This window comes from Camelus ferus, chromosome 6 (genome assembly GCF_009834535.1).
Source record: "Camelus ferus isolate YT-003-E chromosome 6, BCGSAC_Cfer_1.0, whole genome shotgun sequence".
Classification (NCBI taxonomy): domain Eukaryota; kingdom Metazoa; phylum Chordata; class Mammalia; order Artiodactyla; family Camelidae; genus Camelus; species Camelus ferus.
The window spans coordinates 4,986,577-5,007,479 of record NC_045701.1 but is presented as its reverse complement, the minus strand read 5'-3'; the positions used below and the strand labels follow the sequence as shown (position 1 = coordinate 5,007,479).

The 20,903-nt window shown below is 46.5% G+C and overlaps 2 protein-coding genes across 6 annotated transcripts in view; one reads left to right on the top strand and one right to left on the bottom strand.

Annotated features, from left to right (window-relative positions):
* APH1B (aph-1 homolog B, gamma-secretase subunit) overlaps nucleotides 1-20,903 on the top strand; it is a 202,761-nt gene that overhangs the window by 59,026 nt on the left and 122,832 nt on the right. The window contains exon 7 of one of the 2 annotated variants that reach the window (XM_032480999.1): nucleotides 567-1,156. The exons of the other annotated variant lie outside the window; for it this stretch is intronic. The gene's annotated coding sequence lies outside the window, so the exon portion shown is untranslated. Of the gene's footprint in view, nucleotides 1-566; nucleotides 1,157-20,903 lie in introns of those variants that run through there. 2 annotated transcript variants of the gene reach the window in all.
* The window catches only part of CA12 (carbonic anhydrase 12), a 58,300-nt gene that overhangs the window by 23,647 nt on the left and 13,750 nt on the right, over nucleotides 1-20,903 (bottom strand). The window lies entirely within an intron of this gene.

Here is a 20,903-nt window from a genome sequence, read left to right as displayed (position 1 = left end):
TAGTCCCGGGGGACAGCCTGCCTATAGGGGGCTCCACTGCCCTTCACGGGCCCGTCCACCAGCGTGTGATGGCTGTGTCCCCTTCTTGCACGGCTGGAGACATTGTCAGGGCAGCCACCTGTCTCTGTGGCTTGTGAGTGAGGGAGAGAGGTGCCATATGTGTGGGCACCAGGATGCCCCAGATCAGGGGTGTCGGCCACGGGCTCCTCTCTGCCCCCCATCCTCTGCGTGGGCAACATGGGGCTCGATGCTGCGATGACACTGCCCTCTCACTGGCGGCTACAACCCAGGCTGTAACTTTTTTCCAACTCATTCTCTGCTTTCACACTTAAGCCAAGTGCTCTGATGCCAGAAAACCTCTCCTGGGACGGACTCTTTCTGAAGAAGCATTTATTTCCAGCTACAGTGAAAATGTGACTTTTCTCTTGAGTTATGACTTTGCCTTTTCTGTGGATTGGCTCCCTCCCACAATCATGATAAAAGAGATCATGTTTATCTTCTAGTTTGTTTTTCCAACTAAAATCAAGGCATTATTTCTTTCCAGTTCATGAATTTCTCTGTTTTAGGCAAAACAGGAGTGGACCAAATTTCTGTTTTGAATTGTAACAAGAGACGAACATGGCACAGTTCAGAATGCCTCTCGTGACTTCCAACTGGGCATCACTGAGACCCAAGAGTGCAAGACTGACGCTACCTGAGGACTTGACTTTTTCGGGGAAAATGTCTAATGCACGCAAAGGTAGAGAAAAGAGCAAAATGAACCCCACGTCCCCCAGCTTTGCTAACTAACAGTTCACAGCCAACCCGGCTTCATCTCTGCCGCACCCACTCTCCCCCGTCCCTGGATAATTCTGTAACAAATCCGGATATACTTCATCTGTATATATTTCAGTATGTCTCTAAATCATAAGGACCCTTAAAACAAAAGCACGTTACCATTACCACACTTAAAAAGTTAACAAGTCCCTAATAGTATCAAATCCAGTCAGAATTCAGATTTTTCCAATTATCTCATGTCTTTTTAATGGTTATTTGTGAAATTCAGGATTCAGAGAAGGTCCGCAGGGTGCAGTTGGTTGCTGTGTTATGGACTAGATCTCAGTCTGGGAGGTGGGAGGCTAAGCCTCGTCGGAGGACAACTGGCCCCACTCTTTTTAAAATCTTTAAAAAATTTTTTTTATCTAAATATAGTTGATTCCCAATATTGTATTAATTTCAAGTGTATAGCAAAGTGATTCAGTTATACATGTATATATATATTCCTTTTCAGATTCTTTTCCATTATAGGTTATTAGAAGATATTGGATATAGTTCCCTGTGCTCTACAGTAGGACCTTGTTGTTCATCTCTTTTATATATAGCAGCGTGTATGTTAATCCCAAACTCCTAATTTATCCCTCACCCCCAACCCCCTTCCCCTTTGGTAACCATAGTTTGTTTTCTATGTCTGTGAGTCTGTTTCTGTTTTATAAATGTTCATTTGTGTCCTTTTAGATTCCACATCGTGTGGTATTTTTCTTTCTCTTTCTGGCTTCACTTAGTCTGACAATCTCCAGGTCCATCCATGTTGCACAAATGGCATTATTCTATTCTTTCTCTATGGCTGAGTGGTATTCCATTGTGCAAATATACCACAACTTCTTTATCCAGTCATCTGTCCATAGACATTTAGGTTGCTTCCATGTCTTGTTTACTGTAAACAGTGCTTCTATGAACATGGGGTGCAGATGTCTTTTCAAGTTAGAGTTTTCTCTAGGTGTAACTGGCCCCACTCTCCCAAGGCTCAAAATCTCCAAGCCAGCCCAGCTCAGTCCATCCTTTGCCCTCAGGGTGGATCATTGAGCCTCAAGTTTCCATCACCACCACCACCCTGGGTTGGCCCTCCCCATATCACAGTGCAGAGGCTCCCCAAGGGTCCCTGCCCCAGCCTTTCCTATTGCCTGCCAGGCCCCTTTCTTGTTGCAATCAGATTTAACCAGGAGTAGGCCGGCTCCCGTGACACCACCCATCCTTTCTCCATAGCATGCCTTGCCTGGCCCCCTGCCGCACCCCCCCCCCCAATACAACAAAGCAAAGCCACAGCCATCTTCCACAGCATCCGCCTGTCAAGGCCTTCAAAAGCCCTCACACCCTCCCCGATTCACCCCCCTGGTCAGGCCGGCTCCCCCATCCTCAGGGCAGGCTGTGCCCACCAACTTTCACAGATGCTCTTAGGCTAAAATTTTGCTTAAAATGCCTTCTTCTTTCCTCTTCACCTTCCCAAATCTTTTTTACCTTCAAAGTCCAGCTCCAGTCCTGGGAAAGCTACCAGCTTTCCGCCTGCCTTGAACTCCAAGGCTTGCCTCTCCAGCTTCCCACAGTGCCTTGATTTGTCATTTAACCACCTCACCTGTGACTGTCATCATAAACTTGCTCCAGACCAGAACTCTGTCTGCAAGTTTAGAAGGGCTTTGGAAGACAAGAACTTTTTGTCACATTCCTCCCTCATGTCTGAGCACATAGTGGTACTTACTAAACACTTAATGAATTGATTTGGAGGGTTTCTTAAGCTCATTTCAGAAATCTAAGCATAAGGAGATGAGAGAAGAGTGCGCGCGCGCTTCTGCATGTGTATGTATGTGCGCATTGCGTGTGTATGCGTGCATGTGCATGTGTGTGCGCGCACGTGTGTGGTGGTGGTTTTAGGAAGATGAAGTGACAGAACTATTTTCTGTTTTTTAATGGAGAGACTTGAGCACACTTCCATGCAGGAGGAAAGGGGAGAGGAGAGAAAGGATGATTCCAGGAGAAGGAGGGGCTGGTGCATGGGGTGTGGCCCCAGGCGGGGCGGGGAGGCGAGGACCCGGCCAGCAGAGATAGGAATTCGCTCTGGGCTGAAGGTGGCATTCAGTAAATGTTTGATGACTGGATCAGACAAGACTGCTGAAGCCTTCCTGGAAAGGAAACCCATCGAGTGAAACACCCAGTCAGAAATCCTGGAACTCAGCAGGCCTGCAAATGTGATCAAAGAGGATTGGCCATGGGAAGACAGGCTGTCTGAGATGCACACAGCCAGGGTACACCCATGAGCCTAAAAATGTCAGTGTGATTTTTAACAAATGAACTTATATTTGCCTATTTTCTTAATACACCTTGTATCTTTTTTTTTAATTGAAGTATAGTCGGTTTAAAATGTGTCAGTTTTTGATGTACAGCATAATGTTTTAGTCATACATGTACATACATATATTCCTTTTCATATTCTTTTCCATTATAAGTTACTGCAAGATATTGGCTATATTTCCCTGTGCTATACAGTAGAAAGTTGTTGTTTATCTATTTTATATATAGTAGTTTGTATCAGCAAATCTTGAACTCCCAGTTTATTCCTTCTACCCCTCCCCCCTGGTAACCGTAAGTTTGTTTTCTAGGTCTGTGAGTCTCTCTGTTTTATAAATAAGTTCATTTGTGTCATTTTTTAGATTCCACGTGAGTAATATCATATGGTATTTTTCTTTCTCTTTCTGGCTTACTTCACTTAGAATGATGATCCCTAGGTCCATCCACATTGCTGCAAATGGCATTATTTTATTCTTTTTTCTGGCTGAGTAGTATTCCTGTGTGTGTGTGTGTGTGTGTGTGTGTGTGTGTGTGTGTGTGTGCCACAGCTTCTTTATCCAATCATCTGTCAATGCACATTTAGGTTGCTTCCATGTCTTGGCTATTGTATATAGTGCTGCTGTGAACATTGGGGTGCATGTATCTTTTCAAATTAGAGTTCCCTCAGATATATGCTCAGGAGTGAGGTTGCTGAATTACATGGTAAGTCTTATTTTTAGTTTTTTCAGGAATCTCCATACTGTTTTCCATAATGGCTGCACCAAACTACATTCCCACCAGTAGTGTGGGAGGGTTCTCTTGTCTGTACACCCTCTCTAGCATTTATCATTTGTGGATTTTTTAACGATGGCCATTCCGACTGGTGTGAGGTGAATACACCTTGTGTCTTGTTTTAAAGTTTAATTACAGAAAGTTTCAAAGTAAGTACAAAAATAAAGAGTATAATATAATGCCCCCACGTACCCAGCTATTCATGACTAATTTAGTTTCATCCATGCCCCGACTCCATCCATTCCCACTCTGCTGGATTACTTTGAAGAAAATCTATGGATGCTTATATATAACTAAAGGTAAGAACTCTTTACAAATAACCACAATATCATCTTCACATCTAAAAACTCTTAACAATAATTTCTTGATGTCATCAAATATCCAGTGCCTGTTCAGATTCCTCCAATTTTCTCACAAGTTTATGTAACAGTTTGTTTGAATCAGGGTCCAGATAAGATCCATGTATCATGACTGGTTAATATTTCCCATAATTGTCTTTTTATCTATGGGCCCTCCTTTTATATCTCTCCAACATGGGTGTATTTACATACGTATGTACAGATTCACTACTGCCTTGGGCAAACAGCAATTTATGCAAGTAAATGAGGAATAATTTTATTATTTTATAACCTGTTTGCAGACATGGCATAAGGGTAAGTAAAAAATTTATGGGCTGAGTCATTTCTTATACATTCAGGTTATGTAAATTACAGCATATATTGTAATAATAAAGGCATATAGAGCTCCTTAGAAGGCAAGACTATGCAAAGCCTGGTTCTGTTTGATTACTGTTTCTCACTGACCACACTTTCTCACTAACTGCATCCTGTGTGCTTAAGAATCACAACAATTTTAATGAAGATAAATATTGTTTGTAACTTGGACTATATTGATGAGTCTGGACCAAAAAAAAGTTCATTCATTATTATCCTGTTTTGAGGTTTGTCTTTTGGGTCCCTCAGACCTACCTGGCAACCCTGACAGTCATGGTAGCCACACGCCTGGGGTAGACCCCTTAGTGTCCGTGTGAACACTCAGGCGGTCAGCCACCTGGGCAGCTGGTCCTGGGACACTGTCTCCAGGGCACGTCTCTTTGGACTGGCTACCAAAATGCAGTCAGATCAAGGTTTACACATTCTAGATGCTGACACATCCTTTTTTCATCCAACAGTCAAAATTTTAGTACGATCAAATTTCTGATTAATCCCCACAGTTTGTTTTGTAAGGGGATCTGTCTATAATAAAAATATCCCTTATCTGGGCATGTATATTGATACGAAAATGATCACAGCTTGTGTATCAACTTTGAATACACATTTAATCAAATAGATTATGTTTGCAATTTAAAAAAATGAGTATTCAAATGTTGAATAAAGGAGGAAATCACTAAATAGCCTCCTTAGACTGCTATTTAATTTTCTTCATTGTGAATTTTTTTTATTAACAGCAACATTATTTATAATTGCCAAGGTATGGAAGCATCCCAAGTGCACATCAATAGATGAATGGATAAAGAAGATATGGCATATATACGCAATGGAATACAACTCACTCATAAGTGAATTTTTTTTAAATCGAAGTATAGTCAGTTTACAATGTTGTGTCAGTTTCTGGTGTATGGCATAATGCTTCAGTCATACAGATACATATGTATATTCCTTTTCGTATTTTTTTGTTATAGGTTACTACAAGATATTGAATATAGTTCCCAGTGCTATACAGTAGAAACTCATTGTTGAATGCTATTTAATTTTGAAGTTAATTCATTCATTTCTTCAACAAACGTGCCTACCATGGGCCAGGCACTGTATTAGGTGTCGAAGATACAATGGAGAACACAACAGATCTGGTCTCTGGAACCACAGAGCTTACATCTCAGTGGAAAAGACTGATCATAACTACAAATAAGCAAATCAATACATATGTAAAATAAATACAGTCTGCAGCCAGTGCTATGAAGGAGATAAACAAGGGCTGTGATGGAGAAAAACGGAGGGACCACTGTGGACCAGGTGGTGCAGGCAGGCTTCTCAGAGGAGGTGCCATTGAAGTTGAGACTTAAAGAATGAGATTGAGGCCACCTGAGTCAAAGCTGAGGAAGGGCACTCCAAGGGGCCGGCACAGAGCACTCAGAGGCCTGCAGCAGCAGAGAGCTTTTGGGTGTGTGTGTGTGTGTGTGTGTGTGCGCACGCGTGTGTGTGCCGTAAAGACTCAGAAAGAACCTAGGTGTCATCTGGCTTCCCCTTGGCCAGGCTAGGTGATGCCCTGTGGCAAGGCTGAGTGGGAGTCATTCAGCACGGGCTCAGGTACACTCCTCTGTTCATTAAAAGGTCCTCCTTTTTGGGGGGCTGGCGCCCACCTCTCCCTGGGGGTCACCCATCCTCCGTGGTCCTTTGGCTGGAACCACAGAGAACACGAATAAGCCATAGGACCCCATTCAGAAGGGAAGGCGGCCTTTGTGTCCTCTCTAAATCCTCAGTACCACACATTCCCAGGATATTGTTAAGATGTAGCAATCACATTTAAAAATATGTAAAATATATACTTTACAGCCCCTGCAGTTCACTTCTGATTAGAAGATACATGGCTTCTTATAAAAGTCCAGTGGGTTCAGCCTGTTGGCAGTAAGGGGTTCCCACAGCATCTACCTTGGCTGGATTCTCGCCCCCTGAGCCGAAGGCCGCGTTCTGCTGACTCTGCCTGTTTTCTCGCCCATCAAGTGGAGAAGCATGGCCTCAAAGCCCGAGATCCTGCTTAGCAGGGAAGGAGGCTAGCGGGGGTGTGGGTTAATGATTGATGGATGAAGTTTTATGATTTTATTATAAACAGAGGCCAAGGGGCCAAACTGGCACTGAAGCTTTTTCTTTGTTAATGTACAGGTGAATCAGAGACAGGGCAGAGAGCAGGGGCTCAAGGGTCGGGGGCTCATTATTTACAAAGCTTAAAGCTGGACTGCCACGGCAGGCCCATTTGTCTTCCTTGGATTTTATGTTACAGATCGGTAGAAATAGAAACGCTGACTGAAGATGCTCTAATCCACACTTGATATTGAATTTTTCTCTTTATTATTTCAACTTTTGTTTGGATCAGCTTGGGAGGGAGGAGACTGGGACTGAGTGAAGTCCTCCCAGGCCACCCTTTGGCATCCTTTCAGGTTTAGCCATGGCAGTGGGGCCAGTAATGCAGGCTGCAGGTGAGGAGAGGCGAGCCGCTAGGCGGGACCGCCGAGCCAGCCCTCTGCCAGCCCTGGGAAGGCCTTGCCCTCCGCCTTGCCGTGTCTAGAGGGCCCCTCCCTCTCTGATAATCTGTCCAGTATTGCTGAGGTTGGGGGCGGGGGTATCAGTGTAGGTTAGGAGGAAAGGCTTTGGAGTCATTTACACTTTGGTGTCCAGGCATCTGGCAGGCTCCTTCTGGAGGGAAGGCTTCTAGAGGGAGGAGGCTGGGGCTTCCAGGCTGCCAAAGGTAACTGGTGACCGCTACTCACTTCTTCTCCTGAGTCTCTGCCCCCTCTTAGGTTCCGTTGCCTTAGAGTGTGTCTGTTGCGGGGAAGCCCTGCCCACCTCTCTGGGCTTCTCTGAGCCTGCTCTCCCCTCTCCTTTTCTTTTGCAGCAATGCTGAGACACAGCAAGCTGCTTCCCATCTCCTAGAAACACCATCTCCCTGCCCCTCTTACCCCCTAAGGCAGGATCAAGTGTTCCCCCTCCTCAGTGCTCCCGTGGAGCCATTTACATTTCTCGTTCCTACAGTTAGAAAAATAATGTTTCACATCTTTACACCCCCGTAGACCAGTGGTTCTCAAAGCGTAGTCCCTGGAGAAGCATCACCATCATCATCACCTGGGAGCTTGTTAGCAATGCAGATTCCTGGGCCCCACCCACCGCAGACAATCTGACCCTGACCCTCCGGGGGTGGCGCCCGGCCTCTGTCATTGAACGAGCCCAGCGGGTGATTCTGATGCTCGCTGACAGTTGCAAACCATCGCAATGGGCTCTCAGCTCTCACCTCACTCATTCTTGTATCCCTGACTCCTCCCACTGAGCCTGGCACATCAGACTGCTCAACACATGGTTGAACAACAAACCACTAAGAAGTTAGACGAGTTGCTCGGGTGCTAGCAGCCTGGGCCCGATGGGGAAGCCTTCCAGGCCCACCGCCCGGCAGTGCTCAGGGCGCGTGACTCTCTTTCCTCCTCTTTGACTGGTTCACAAAGGAATTGTGGTCCGTGTAAACACGCTGAGTCCCCAGTAGAGCCAGACATCCGGCCCTACCCTCCTAAAAAAAAAGAATATTAAAAATATTCTTTCTTCAGACTCAGGCAAGGACTGATAACCACCTCTGAACAGGAAGGACTGCAGACACCATCTTTTTAATGCACTGTTATGTGTGTAATTATGGAAACAATTACAGCATTTAAGGTCATCTTTATTCATTGTTGACCATTAGGAACATCACTGCCTTTTTCTAAATCTGTTTTCATGGCTCATTTCACACCTTTCATCTTTTGTGTGTGTGTGGTAAAATATACATAAAGCAAAATTTACCTTTTTTTTTTTTTTTTACCATTTTAAAAAGTGAATCCAATGGTATTAATTCTATTCACACTGTTGTGCACCCATCATTACCAGTCATTTCCAGAACTCTTTCCATCATCCCAAATGAACATTCCTGGTGGGAATGTAAAATCGTGCAGCCATTGTGGAAAACAGTTTGGTGATTCCTTAAAAAGTTAAACATAGAATTGTCATATGATCTGGCAATTCTACTCTTAGGTATACACTCAAAGGAATTGAAATCAGGGACTCAAACAGATACTATGTGTGCTATGTACACCAAGGTTCATAGCAGAATTATTCACAATAGCCAAAAGGCGTAAATAACCCAAGTGCCCACCAACAGATGAATGGATAAACAAAATGTGGTACATACAATGGAATACTGTTCAGCCATAAAAAGGTTCATCTCATTTTAATGTACAACTTCCTCTCCAAGAATCTAACCAACTAAATGTCTGAGGAGTGGGTGGGAAGGGATAAATTGGGAGTTTGAGATTTGCGGATACTAACTAAACAACAGGTTCATACTGTATAGCACAGGGAACAATATTCAATATCTTGTAGTAACTTCCGGTGAAAAAGAATATGAAAAAGAATATCTATCTGTTCATGTATGACTGAAGCATTAAGCTGTACACCAGAAACTGACACAACATTGTAAACTGACTATACTTCAGTAAAATATATATATTCCCCAAAAATGTCTAAGGAGAGCCGACAGGTTTCTGTATTTTCATAACATTTATCACAGAAGCAAATTTATGTAAGATGCTCAGTAAACACTCACTGGTTGAGGGACACTCTGTATGTCACGTGGTCTAGACTGAGAAGAGTTGGTGTCAGACTTTGGTGCGCATCAGAATCCCCTGGAAGGTGTGTTAAAACACAGCTTTCTGGGCCCCACGCTCAGGGTTTCTGACTCAGAAGGTTTTGGGCGCAGTCCCAGAACCTGCATTTCTAACCAGTGCCCTCCCAGGTGATGGTGGTCCTTCTGGTCTGGGACCACACTTGGAGAACCACGTGTCTAGCACAGTACTTCTCAGCCCTGACTGCACACTTGGAGTCTCCCAGAGCTTCTAAGTTTGCCCCTGGCCCCAGCCTCTGAGATCTGGTTTAATTGATCTTGGGTGGGGTCCAGATACAGGAGGCTTTAAACAGCTGCCCAGGTGATTCTAATCGAGAGCCAAATTTAAGAAGAACTTGAGGAACGCCCTCAGCAGATTGCCGGCGCTGGGGTCGGAGCTGCAGCTTTCCACTCTCCGTGTCCAGGTAGGATTGCTTTTTTAAAAATTAATTTTTATTGTAAAATATATAGAACATAAATTTATCATTAGTGACATTTAGCGTATTCACCATGTTGTACAGCCATGGTGAAGTGTTTAATAATTCTGTTTAAAACAGAAGTAAACCCACTGTTTAATTCCAGAACATTTTCACTGCCCAAAAGGAAACCCCATACCCACTAAGGGGTCATTTCCCACTTCCCTTTCTCCCCCTCAGCCCTTGGCAACCCCTAATCTACTTTCTGTCGCTATGGACTTGCCTCTGCTGGATATTTCATATCAATGGAATCATACAATTTGTGTCTGGCTTCTTGGTATAACATGGCATAGTGTTTCCACGCTTCATCCATGTTGTAGCACGTAGCAGGATTTCATTCCTTTTTGTGGCTGAGGAATATTCCATTGTATGGCTATACCATAATTTGTCTCTCCATTCGTAGGGTTGCTTTTTGTTGTAGGTTAAATATTTGACTCTGGGTAGCTTCTGTAAAATAAGTTGTTGAGCGAAATAAAGCATTGGAGTTTCTCCTGTACAGGTTTTAGAAAATTAACTGTGAACTGAGCTGGTGTGAGAGGAAGTTGGAGATGATACAGCCTGGTTTCCTGGAAACGAGGGTCTGGGGGCAAACGAGGCTATGATTTGTAATAAGCTTCTGAACAGAAAGGGAAAACTTCAAATGATCGTGATAATAAAGGCATGTTCTGTACAAGGTGAAGAAGCAATGTTCCCTGGGACCGACAGAAAATTGGTGGGAGAGCAAATAATGTGAGCAGGGCTGCCTCGGTGACAGGCTCCTTTCCTGGCAGAGGGAGAGGCTGGAAAATGTCACAGGTGCTTCTCATTGTCGGCGTGGCTGCCGCCTCCAGCCGGCAAAAAGCTGCTCTTGTCTCCCGCCCTCTCCCCATCCACCCTCTCAGCGCTCGTCTTTGCTGAAAGTATGAGGCTGTGGGTGAGGAGCTGTGGTTTGATTTGGCGGATAGACAGTAGGTCAGGGACTGGCCTGGAATCTAAGTTGAATGCCGCCCTGAACAGGGCTTCTAGTTGTGGACTTTCGATATCTGTTTACTAGGACAAGTACCTCCCCTTCCCTCCTGCTCTCATTCCTTGCCTCCCCTTGGCAGCCAAGCATCTATAAGGATTGTCTACAGCGCTCACTTCGGCATCTCCACTTCCCGCTCAGACCTCATTGCTCGGGGGCTCTGATTTCCAGACCCACATCCCACTGAATTCAAATAGACTCTTCAGCCCTCTTTCTTCTTGCAGCCCTCGCTCCCAGTCCCCCTACTCTTTCTGAACCCCTCTTCTCCAGGTTTCTGGGGACATTGCTTTGTTTGAGTTGTGCCCCACTCTCTGTAGCTGTCTGCCCTTTAATGTCAGCTGCCCCCGTGGTTTTGTCCTTGGCTCTTTCTTTCTCACTCACACTCCGCTGGAGTGATCCTGCCCCTCCCATGGCTTCAACACCACCCCTGCCCTGCCCGGGGTTTCCTCCTGAGCCCCAGACCCATCGCCTGCTGGACATGCCCACTGGATGCTCCATGGCTTCTTGCAATTGGACGTGGCTGGAGGGGGAGGCAGACGGGGAAACAATTTGAAAAATAATCACATCCACTATCTCGTGCCCTCATCGTCCTCCCTCCAAAACCTCCTCCACCTCCTTTGAGGTTCTCCATCTCAGCTAGGGTACTGCTCACCACACCCAAAGCCGGGAATCACAGTCAACACCTTCCTCGCCTCTTCTTTGGCCTCCATTTCTATGCCTAGAGACATAATTTTACTCTTTTAGGTGTCTTTTAAAAATGTTTACTTAAAAAAACTTAAACACAGGCAATTCCTAAGAATAACATGATGAATTCTCATATACTCTTCACCTAGAATCACTAGTTTGCTCACTTTTTGCCACATCTGCTTTGTTACTCTCTCTATACACGTACATGTATGTTGTCATTATTATTTCTGAACAATGATCAGTCAGGAAATTTAACAATTAATACAATACTCCCGTCTAATATATAATCAATATTCAAATGTTCACACTCAATCTCACAGTATCTTCCACAGATCATCTATGATGTATAAAAGGGGAAATGTAACAGTAAAATGGAGCGCTATCTGGAGCTATAAGATACTATCGTCACCATGTGACCAAAATTATCACCAACAGTGGGACAACTGATGTCTCACATGCCCCTGATGCAGAGCCCGGTGAAGGACGCACCACTTCCGGGCTCTTCATGCCCAGAACAGACAACGTGAATCTCATGAGAAACCCTCTGACCAACCCAGATGGAGAGACAGTCTGTGTGATATCTGGTCTACAAGCTTCAGGAACGCCAAGGGCATGAGGGAGCTAACGAGGTGCCACAAGTAAATGCAATGGGTTATCTGAATTGACTCCCAGATAGGGGGAAAAATGCTATCAAGGACCATATACATTTCTTTTAAACTTGGCCTTCATCTGCCCCTACTGGCATAGCTCTGCTCAAATGCATAGCCGCCTTCAGCCTGCAGCCCTCCCCTCCCCACACGAATGCACCCCCGAGCCAGACATTTCTTTGCTGAAAGTTCTTCAGTGACTCCTGGAAACTTCAGGATTAATCCCAAGGTCTGGGGTGCAGCCCACAAGCCCCTCATCATCCCACCCCACTCTCCAGCCTTCGCTCTCCCCGCTTCCATCTGTCAGAAACGGGGGGGGGGGAGGGGGCTAAGACTTCACCCAGCCTAACAAGTTATCCTGCCTCTGCTTCATGGGGGCTGAAGACACGAGACTCCTGAGTCGGAGACAAAGGACAGTTTAACACAGCGCTAGCATAGTGACATTAGTGCCTGTTTCCCGAGCCCCAGTTCCACAGCGTTATGGAATGAGAGCCTTGTAACACTGCACTTGCAAACTGCCCAGCGTAATGCACGTTCCTTCCAGCTTAGCAAACCCCAGTGTTTACAGGGGGCAGTTAGCAAATTTGCCCAACCTCTGCCTCCAAGAGAGACATTATTTTACTGGACAGCAAACAGATCTGCTCTCTGCCCTGGAGGGAGACACCATCTCGATCTTATAAGACGATCTGTTACATAAATATGCTTGAAAAGATAGTCTGGAACAAAAGCTGTCAGAGCCTCTGCTCACAGACCCAGGGAGAATGTTTTCCCTGCACCACTCCACCCACTAGGTTACTGCCAGACTCTCTAACTGCACCCCGCACTCTCATCTGGTTCGGGACCCCTGTTGCCTGCAGTGGAATGCCATCGTCATCCCTAAAATGCACCCTACCTGTGCGTGTAAACACTCACGCACTCTCCTTGCCCTGCTAGCCCCTTTATCTTTAAAGAATCAACTCCTCGGGCAGCCCCGGCAGCCACCCTCGCCCCCAAAGGTAGAATTCCTGCCCCAGCCCCGTTTCCACAGCACCAGCGCACATGATCATAGCACCTAACCTGCTCCACTGTGATGACCCGTTTACACGTCTGCTTGCCCCTCAGCTTTTGGTGCAGGGGCCGTGTCCTGCTTGCCCCTCATCCCCAGTGACCAGCCCACAAAGGGCATTATCAAGGACTGGTGGAAAGAGGAAGGGAATCAGTGAATAAACTGTTACTTTAAAGCTGCCAGCAGTTTCTTCCTGTCGCTTGAGGGGGAGTAGGATGTCAAACCCCACAAAGCTGGAAAATGTGCACGTGGTAACGGGCAGCCAGGTAGGGGGTTCGTAAGTGGTTTCTGCATTCTGGGGGAGGGACCAGAAATTTGTCCTTGACGAGGGTAGGACGGAGCACTTTGATAAGCCCTCTTGGTGACACAGCCATGAGGCAGGTAACTAGCCAGCGTTTCTGAGAAAGCACAGCCCCGGCTGTAAGAGTCCGAGTGCTGGCGCTTCAGGCTGAGATGCCAAGCCGCCTCTGTAGCGATCCCGTGATACAAATTAGATGCATCTTGAAGCGGTCTGTGCCCTGGCCCAGAAGACTGTTTTTCTAAATACGGATTTAGCTGTCTGCCTGGGACACAGTTGCCCTACCTGTGATGCTGTTTCAGACTAAGCCAGTGGTTCCCAACAGGAGTGATTTTGCCCCCTGGGGACATCTGGCAACATCTGGAGGCATTTTTGGCAACACAACAAGGGATGCTCTTGGCATCTAGCAGGCAAACGAGATGGTCAGGGATGCTGCAGAACATCTGACACAGCCCAGGACAGCCCCCCACAAAGAACCATCCTGCCCCAGATGTCAGCAGGGCAGAGGCTGGGAAGCCCTGAACCACACTGTTGTGATTGCCTCGTCTGGGCCACGCAGAAGGAAGGAGCAGATCACACGTTGCAGGGAAGGTTTCTCTGGAAAAGAATTAGGTGCTGTCACTGTCAGTCATCCTGGGGCAGGAAAGAGGAATGGAGGCTTGGCCTCAGGGAAGCAGAAAAACAGGACTCCAGGCCGGTAGAGCATGCCGGGTGCCTACCACATGATGGTAGGACGTTTCCCGGGAGAAGGGATGATGGTTGCCCTCGGGGAGGACTGAAGACAGAGGTACCTGTGTCAGATTTTCATTTCCTACTGTAGTTGCCTGTATCATCGCAGGACTCAACCAAATTTTGTTAAACTCCAAGGCCCCATGAGCTGTTGTTCTCTTAAAACTACCACTCAGTGAGCACTTACTACATGCCAGGCATCCTTCCATATCAGAGGTTGGCTAACGTTTCCTGCAGAACGCCAGATAGTAAATGTTTTCAGCTTTGTGAGCTGTGTGGTCCCTGTAACACTACCCACCTCTGCTGTTGTCAAAACAAAACACCAGCCATAGAGAATATACAGATGAGTATAGCTGTGTTCCAAGAAAATGTTACTTACAAAAACAGCTGTCGGACTGGGTTTGGCCCATGGGCCATAGTTCACCAGTCCTCATTCTGTGTGCTTAACAGGTGCTGATTAACCCCCACAGCAGAGGTCCTATGTTCTCATTAAGCAGATGAGGTGCTGAAGCACAGAGGCTGGGTGGCCTCCCCAAAGTCAGAGGGCCAGGAAGCAGCAAGGCCGGGCTCCGGCCCTGACCCCCCCGGTCTCCCCCACAGCAGCCTTTGGAGGGTCGGGAGCATGAGCAGTGGCAGCGGTTCTGAGGTGGCGAGAGGGGCCCAGCAGATGAGCCCCGGCAATGGTCCCAAGCTAGAGGGGAGAAGCAGCAATGGGGGGATTGACCTTGTAAACATTCCTGGGGGGTCTGGAAATAACAAAAAGAGGAAATCTGATGAAAGACGTGGAATTCTGCAGTTACCCAGGGGGGACCCTGAACTCAAGAGAAGGCTGACTGGCCCCTAAACGTTGACCTGATGTTGAGCCAATTCTTCACTCACCAGCTTTCACAATGAGGAAGTCCTTTCTGATATCTAACCTACAGCACTCTTGCTGTTATTTAAAGCCGCTCCCTCGGTTTTCCTTTTTAAGGAGAAAACTTATTATTTCTTTTGCTTCTTCTCACACCTGAAGAGCTTCACCCAGGCTACTTCTGCCTCCCTTCCAGACGGGCACAAAGTGCAGCGGGAAGGTCAAGGGTTTTGGAGCTGTGGGCTAAGCTGCCAATCATAGCTCTGCCGCCCACTGGCTGTTTGACCTTGACTGTATCTCTTAGATCCCCTGAGCTTCGCTTACAAAATGGAAGTGGCAGTACCCAGCAGCAGTACCCAGGGCTGCAGGGAAGAATAAACGTGGTAGGGTAAGATCAGTGTCTATTCACGATGAACTCCCAAGACATGCTGGCTCCCAGGCCCTTCTAGGACTGGTCTCAGTTCCTCCTTTCTTTCTTAAGGGCTGTTTTCCAACCTTGTAGACCAAGTCCTACCTTTCATCTCACCAAAAAACAAATCTAGGGCTCCCTGTGTGTCTCCTTTTACTTCTCATGAGATACGTATGGTGGTGGTGGCATTTCGTTTCAGTCTGGCTTCATCTCTGAAATCCTACCATCCCAGATCAAGCACCTTCCCTGGTGCCTTCCCTGACTCCCAGAGCCAAAAGCAAATAGAGGAACCAACCGTTCTTCCCTCATTCACTCAACAGAATTTTCCCGAGCGAGTTTGTAAACCCAAGACAAACATCTCAGCACCTGATAAGTTTCCAAGAAAATCTGTAGTATCTGTTGGGCGGTGGATAGATGCTCAGTTCAGTTTCCTAGACCCCTTTTCTTTAATCTTTGACCGAAATATAAAAGCATGTGGCATGCAATTCCTTTAATAGCTGAGAGCCAGCTGAGAGTTGAAATCCAAAGGAAGCAAGTGCAAAAGCCTGAAAAGAAATACCATCACCCTTATCATTCTGTGTCTGAGTTCTAAAGACCCATGGGAGAAACTTCCTTCAGACCACTGTACCAGGAAAAGCTGTACTTCCTTGGCGCACCTGGCTTGTTTTGTACCTTAAGACAGTTTAACATAGATCCTGTAACTAACTGAAAAAAAAATCAACAAACGTTTCCTGAGCACCTCCCCTGGGGAGGCTCTGTGCCTCTGCCCAGGCAGCCCCTTTGGGGAGGGGGTCCCTCTGCACACGCTGTGCCTTATGTCCGCCTTCTAGATAACTCTCCTTGAGGGTAGAAAGGGCACCTGCTCACCCCAGCGCCCCTCGGAGGCCCTAGAACACTGCCCTGCTTGCAGCAAGCTCGTGCTCAAAAACCACCACGGAGGGAAAACGTTCTCCAATGGCAACTGGCAAGTTAGCCTTAGCTGGAGAGCGAGCGCTTGGTTATTAATCCAAGAGGGACCGGTGGTTCTTGAGGCAGTTATGTGAAGGGAGAGCATTTAATTCTGCAGTTCTCAATGTTTTTTTTCTAGGGTGTAATGAGTTTTCTGACCAGGCATCTTTGCACACACAGTCTTCCCTGCACACATTTCATGCTCGGCTTTACTCAGTGTAGGGGGGCATTCCCTGCTCCATCCTGCCGGTGGAAACATGTAAGCATTACATCAAAAGGCTCTTCAAGAGCTAGGAGACTCTTGGGGAGCTGCCAAAAGGAAGTACAGAGGGGCAGCTTTAAGATCTCACCCTGGCATCCTGCAAGCAGTGAGACGCAAACACACATTCCCGTAGCTCAGAAACCAGCAGGGCGGCTCACTCCAAGTTCAAGGTGTAGGAGACGGAGGTGTGAGTGTGTGTGGGTATGGGCACATCTAAGAATGTAGGTACCCGTGAACATGGATGTGGGCGTGCACCCCCATGTGTGCGTGTGTAAATGCACATGCATCTCTTTCCTGAATCTCCGGGCTCCAGTCTTGCAGTGCGCTGAGCTCACACAGTGTCCTCACTAGGGGCTGCTTCCTGCCCCCTCCACACTCGACCCCTGGGGCCACCCACTCTGATCTACTTTTCTTCTTCATTTTCACGTGTTGTCCATTCCCTGTTCTTCCTTCTAACTCTGATCTTCCCAATTCCAACCAGCACACTCCTTCAGCTGTCCATCCTACCTCCAAGAATCCGAAAAGGGTATTGATTCATTACTGTCCCTGGAGGACCCCTGACATCTCTCCCAGCCGTGTGCTGCCAACAGTAACAGTGATTGGATTCTATTGATTTTTTTTTTCCTAGCAACCCTGCTGGTCTTTGATCTACATTTCCCATGAGTGTGTCACAAGGAACCATATCAAATGTTTATGTCAACAGATATGAAGTCCATTGTGTTTTCTTTAACCACTAAGCTTTCACGCTGATGTAGGGAAGTAAAGCAAGTTCATTTGGCATAATTTCTTTCTGGCAAATCTGTATTATTTAGTTAAAAAGAAATCATTTCCTCAGTGGCTTTTACACAATGCGGTGACATGTCGTGTTGGATACACACTGTGTGGCATAAAATGAGCATCCACCAAATGGCGGGGCAAATGCACAAAAGGGCAACCGGGAGACAGCAGTTCAGCCCCCACTCGGCTCCTCAGCCCTAGGGCACTTGACATCTCTGAGTTTTCCACGCCTCCTTTGTGAATGGGGGTGGGGCTTGGCTGCAGCAGCTCTCCCCACTGGGGTCCCACCTGGGCAACAGTGGCAGTCTGGATGTTGATTTCAGTACCGCCCGGAGCCCAGCAGAGATGGGCACTCACCCACCATCAGGCTGTTCCGGCCAATTACATTGTTAGGTGTTCACGTTTCAGGCTGAGTTACATCAACAGGGCAGGACCCCTACTCCATCTCTGCACCCCTCTGGTCCCCCTTCCTCCAGTGTTTCACACTCAATTCACTCTCCATTCTGCAGCCAGGATAATCTTTCTAAAATGCTTATCTGATTGCCTCAGTTTGCTACTTAGAACGCTCCAGATACACACTACAATATATAAAATAAACAACAAGGTCCTACTGTAGAGCACAGGGAGCTATATTCAATATCTTGTAATAACCTATAATGAAAAAATATGAAAAAGAATATATATATGTGTACCTGAATCACTATGCTGTACACCAGAAACTAACCCTACATTGTAAATCAACTACACTTCAATTAAAAAAAAAACCAAAAACGCTCCATCAGTCCCCTGCTGCCTCCAGAATGAGGTCCCACCTCCTCAGCTGGATCATTAGCTCCTCGCTCTCTGGCCCTGGCCCACCTCCCCAGCCCCTTCCCTCCTCACTGACATCCCTGGTAGTCCCCAGAATCTACCAGCCTAGGTGACCATTGCACAATCTGTCCCTTTACCCTAAAGGCCCTTGCAACTCCTACCCTTTGCCTGGCTAGCTTTATGTATCCTGCAGGTCTCAGCTTGGACATCACCTCCTCCAGGAAGCCCTGTCTAATCCTTTCCTGAAGCACTAAGTGGCGTCTCTTCCGTGCTTCATCTCTCTGCATCGTCAGGCCCTGACTAATTCACTGTCTCCTCCCAGATTCCCAGTCCCAGTGGTAGGGACCACGCCTTATTCATCATTTCCTTAGCGCAGAGTCTAATACTTGGCACTGAGTATTTACAGAGTAAATATGGAATAAATGTTATCTTGGGCTAACTGAAACTTTGATTGATTTTTATAGCTGTCTTTGATTAGTAACAAGTGGAGAAAACAATTTCATTAAAGATTTATTTGTTAAAACTTTTAAACAATGGTATCCAGGGAGGAAGGCAGAATAAAAGACTGATGAACACATAGGGTTCCATTACCTTCAGGTCCCCTCTAGATAATAATCCCAGACATTTATTTGTATAACATTTTGGCTCAGGATCAGGAAAAATACCTATAAACTAAAAGGGCACTGGTAATGAAGACTCCAGATTTGCAGGTCAAAGAAGAGACAGTTAAGTTAGAATCACTACTTTGCCTCTGGGCTTCCTGGTGGCCAAAGCCAAAAGGGGAAGCAGACATTTGCATGACTGCCTCAGACTTGCTACAAAACATCTTTGTTCCACAACCTTCAGAGTCACCTTTTCTCCTTTCTCTACTTCTCACTGCAGTTCGTAGAAGATGGGGCACACAGGAGGGGCCTCCCAACAAAAGCACCAGGCACCATTTGCCAATGTCACGGTTGCCTGCTAGAAGTAAATCTCACTCTCATCATAATAACGGAGCCCTTTCTGAGGCAACTGTTCCAGAAGGTGGGGGCAACGTGACCATTTGCCCTGAAACTAACCGCAGGCATCTTTACAAGATCTGGGTGGGATCTCCTCCAATTCGCCCAAAAGTCACACAACTGACCTAGTCACAAGTTAATGATTGCAAAATCATCTAAAAAACTAAATGAACCATTTTAGTTAGAGTTATGATGCCAGTTCTGAGTCAACCTTTATAGACACAAGGAGGTGGCAGCTCGTATTTGTTCCTTCCTGGTTGGTATAAATCAACTGCTTGCCAGGTAATTGGAAAGCTTGATTCTCAAAAAAACTTCTGTAAACTAAAATAAGCTAACTTGTTTCCAAATACTGATAATACTGACCCAACACCACTAAAAAGTGTAAGTGAACTGTGAACTGCAGCTTGACTGAAAATTGGAAAAAGTTACAGTTCAAAATCTAACGAGTCCCCATCATTCCTATGTGCTTTGTCGAACGGCGTGCAGATTAGCCATTATTTTTACACTTTTTTTGCTGCCACCATTTTCACTATTTAACTGCTGAAATCAAATCATTTCCGCTCCTTGCTTCGTGTTCTTGGCATCTAACAGGGTGCTTCTTGGTGAGCATTTGTGGAACGGGTACTGTATTTCATTGATTCCAGATGCCACTGATTATGACATATCCCAATTACAGAGATGTGTGAAATAAAATTCATATTTTAAGGCAAGACAAGAGAATTTAAATATAAAAAATTCTTTGCTGCCCTTCGGCCCCCTCTTTCCCCCAACCGTACATTGCGTATGTGCATCATGGATCCCCCATCGGCAGGAGTGCCTGCTCAACCATAAGGAGCAATTTTTCTCCTGGTATTAACAAGAGGACTCCTTAAAGGATAGCGTTTCTACTTGAGCTTGTAAGGAGTGGCATGGCCCATCAGGTGGACGCTTAGATCTCCGTTATGTCAACTGTCAGTAACACGTCATTGATTGATGTACAGCCCTGTCTCAAAAAACTTACAAAACTCTGCCTTGATTTCTAACCGGCAGAACAGTTCTCAGAGCTTTTTGAGATGCTCTTTCTGGGTTATAATCCTCAAATTTGGCTCAAATAAAATTTTCCATTTCTTTCTTAGGTCAACTGATTAACTTTTCATCGACAGATGCTAAATGTAAAAAAAGAAAAGCTGCATCTGAGAATCAGTGAAATATGGTCTTTGTCCACAGCAGGTGCTGGATCTCTTTCTTGGCCCCTGGAAGAGTCTGGCTGTGCTCCTGAGCGGGCACCCTTTACCCCCGGGGCTGCTCCTGAAGAGGAAGGCAGGAACTGACTGGGAAAGAGGGCCCTTGCTCCCTCTGAGGAGATGGTAGGAGCCTGCTGAGGCAATCTCCCATCCATTCTTTTCATGGAAAAACAGACTTTCTAGTGTCTGCCTGGGGCGCCTTCTCACACATGCTCTGATTTCAGCCTTTTTGCTTTCAGTCTTTCTTGTGAGCTGGTTTATGCCTCGGGCTCCTCTCTCCCGGTGCTGGAGATGGGCTGCCAAGAGCTTTAACTGGCTCCTGGAGGGCTGGGCCCTGCCCTCATCTGAATGCCTGGGGCTTGAGACCAGCCGAGGGGGCAAGTTTGAGCACAGCCAGAGGCCTGATGGAGGACCCGGCCAGACCTGCTGCTAGCTCTCCCCTGCCAGTGCCCACCCTGCAGTGCCAGGGCTTGT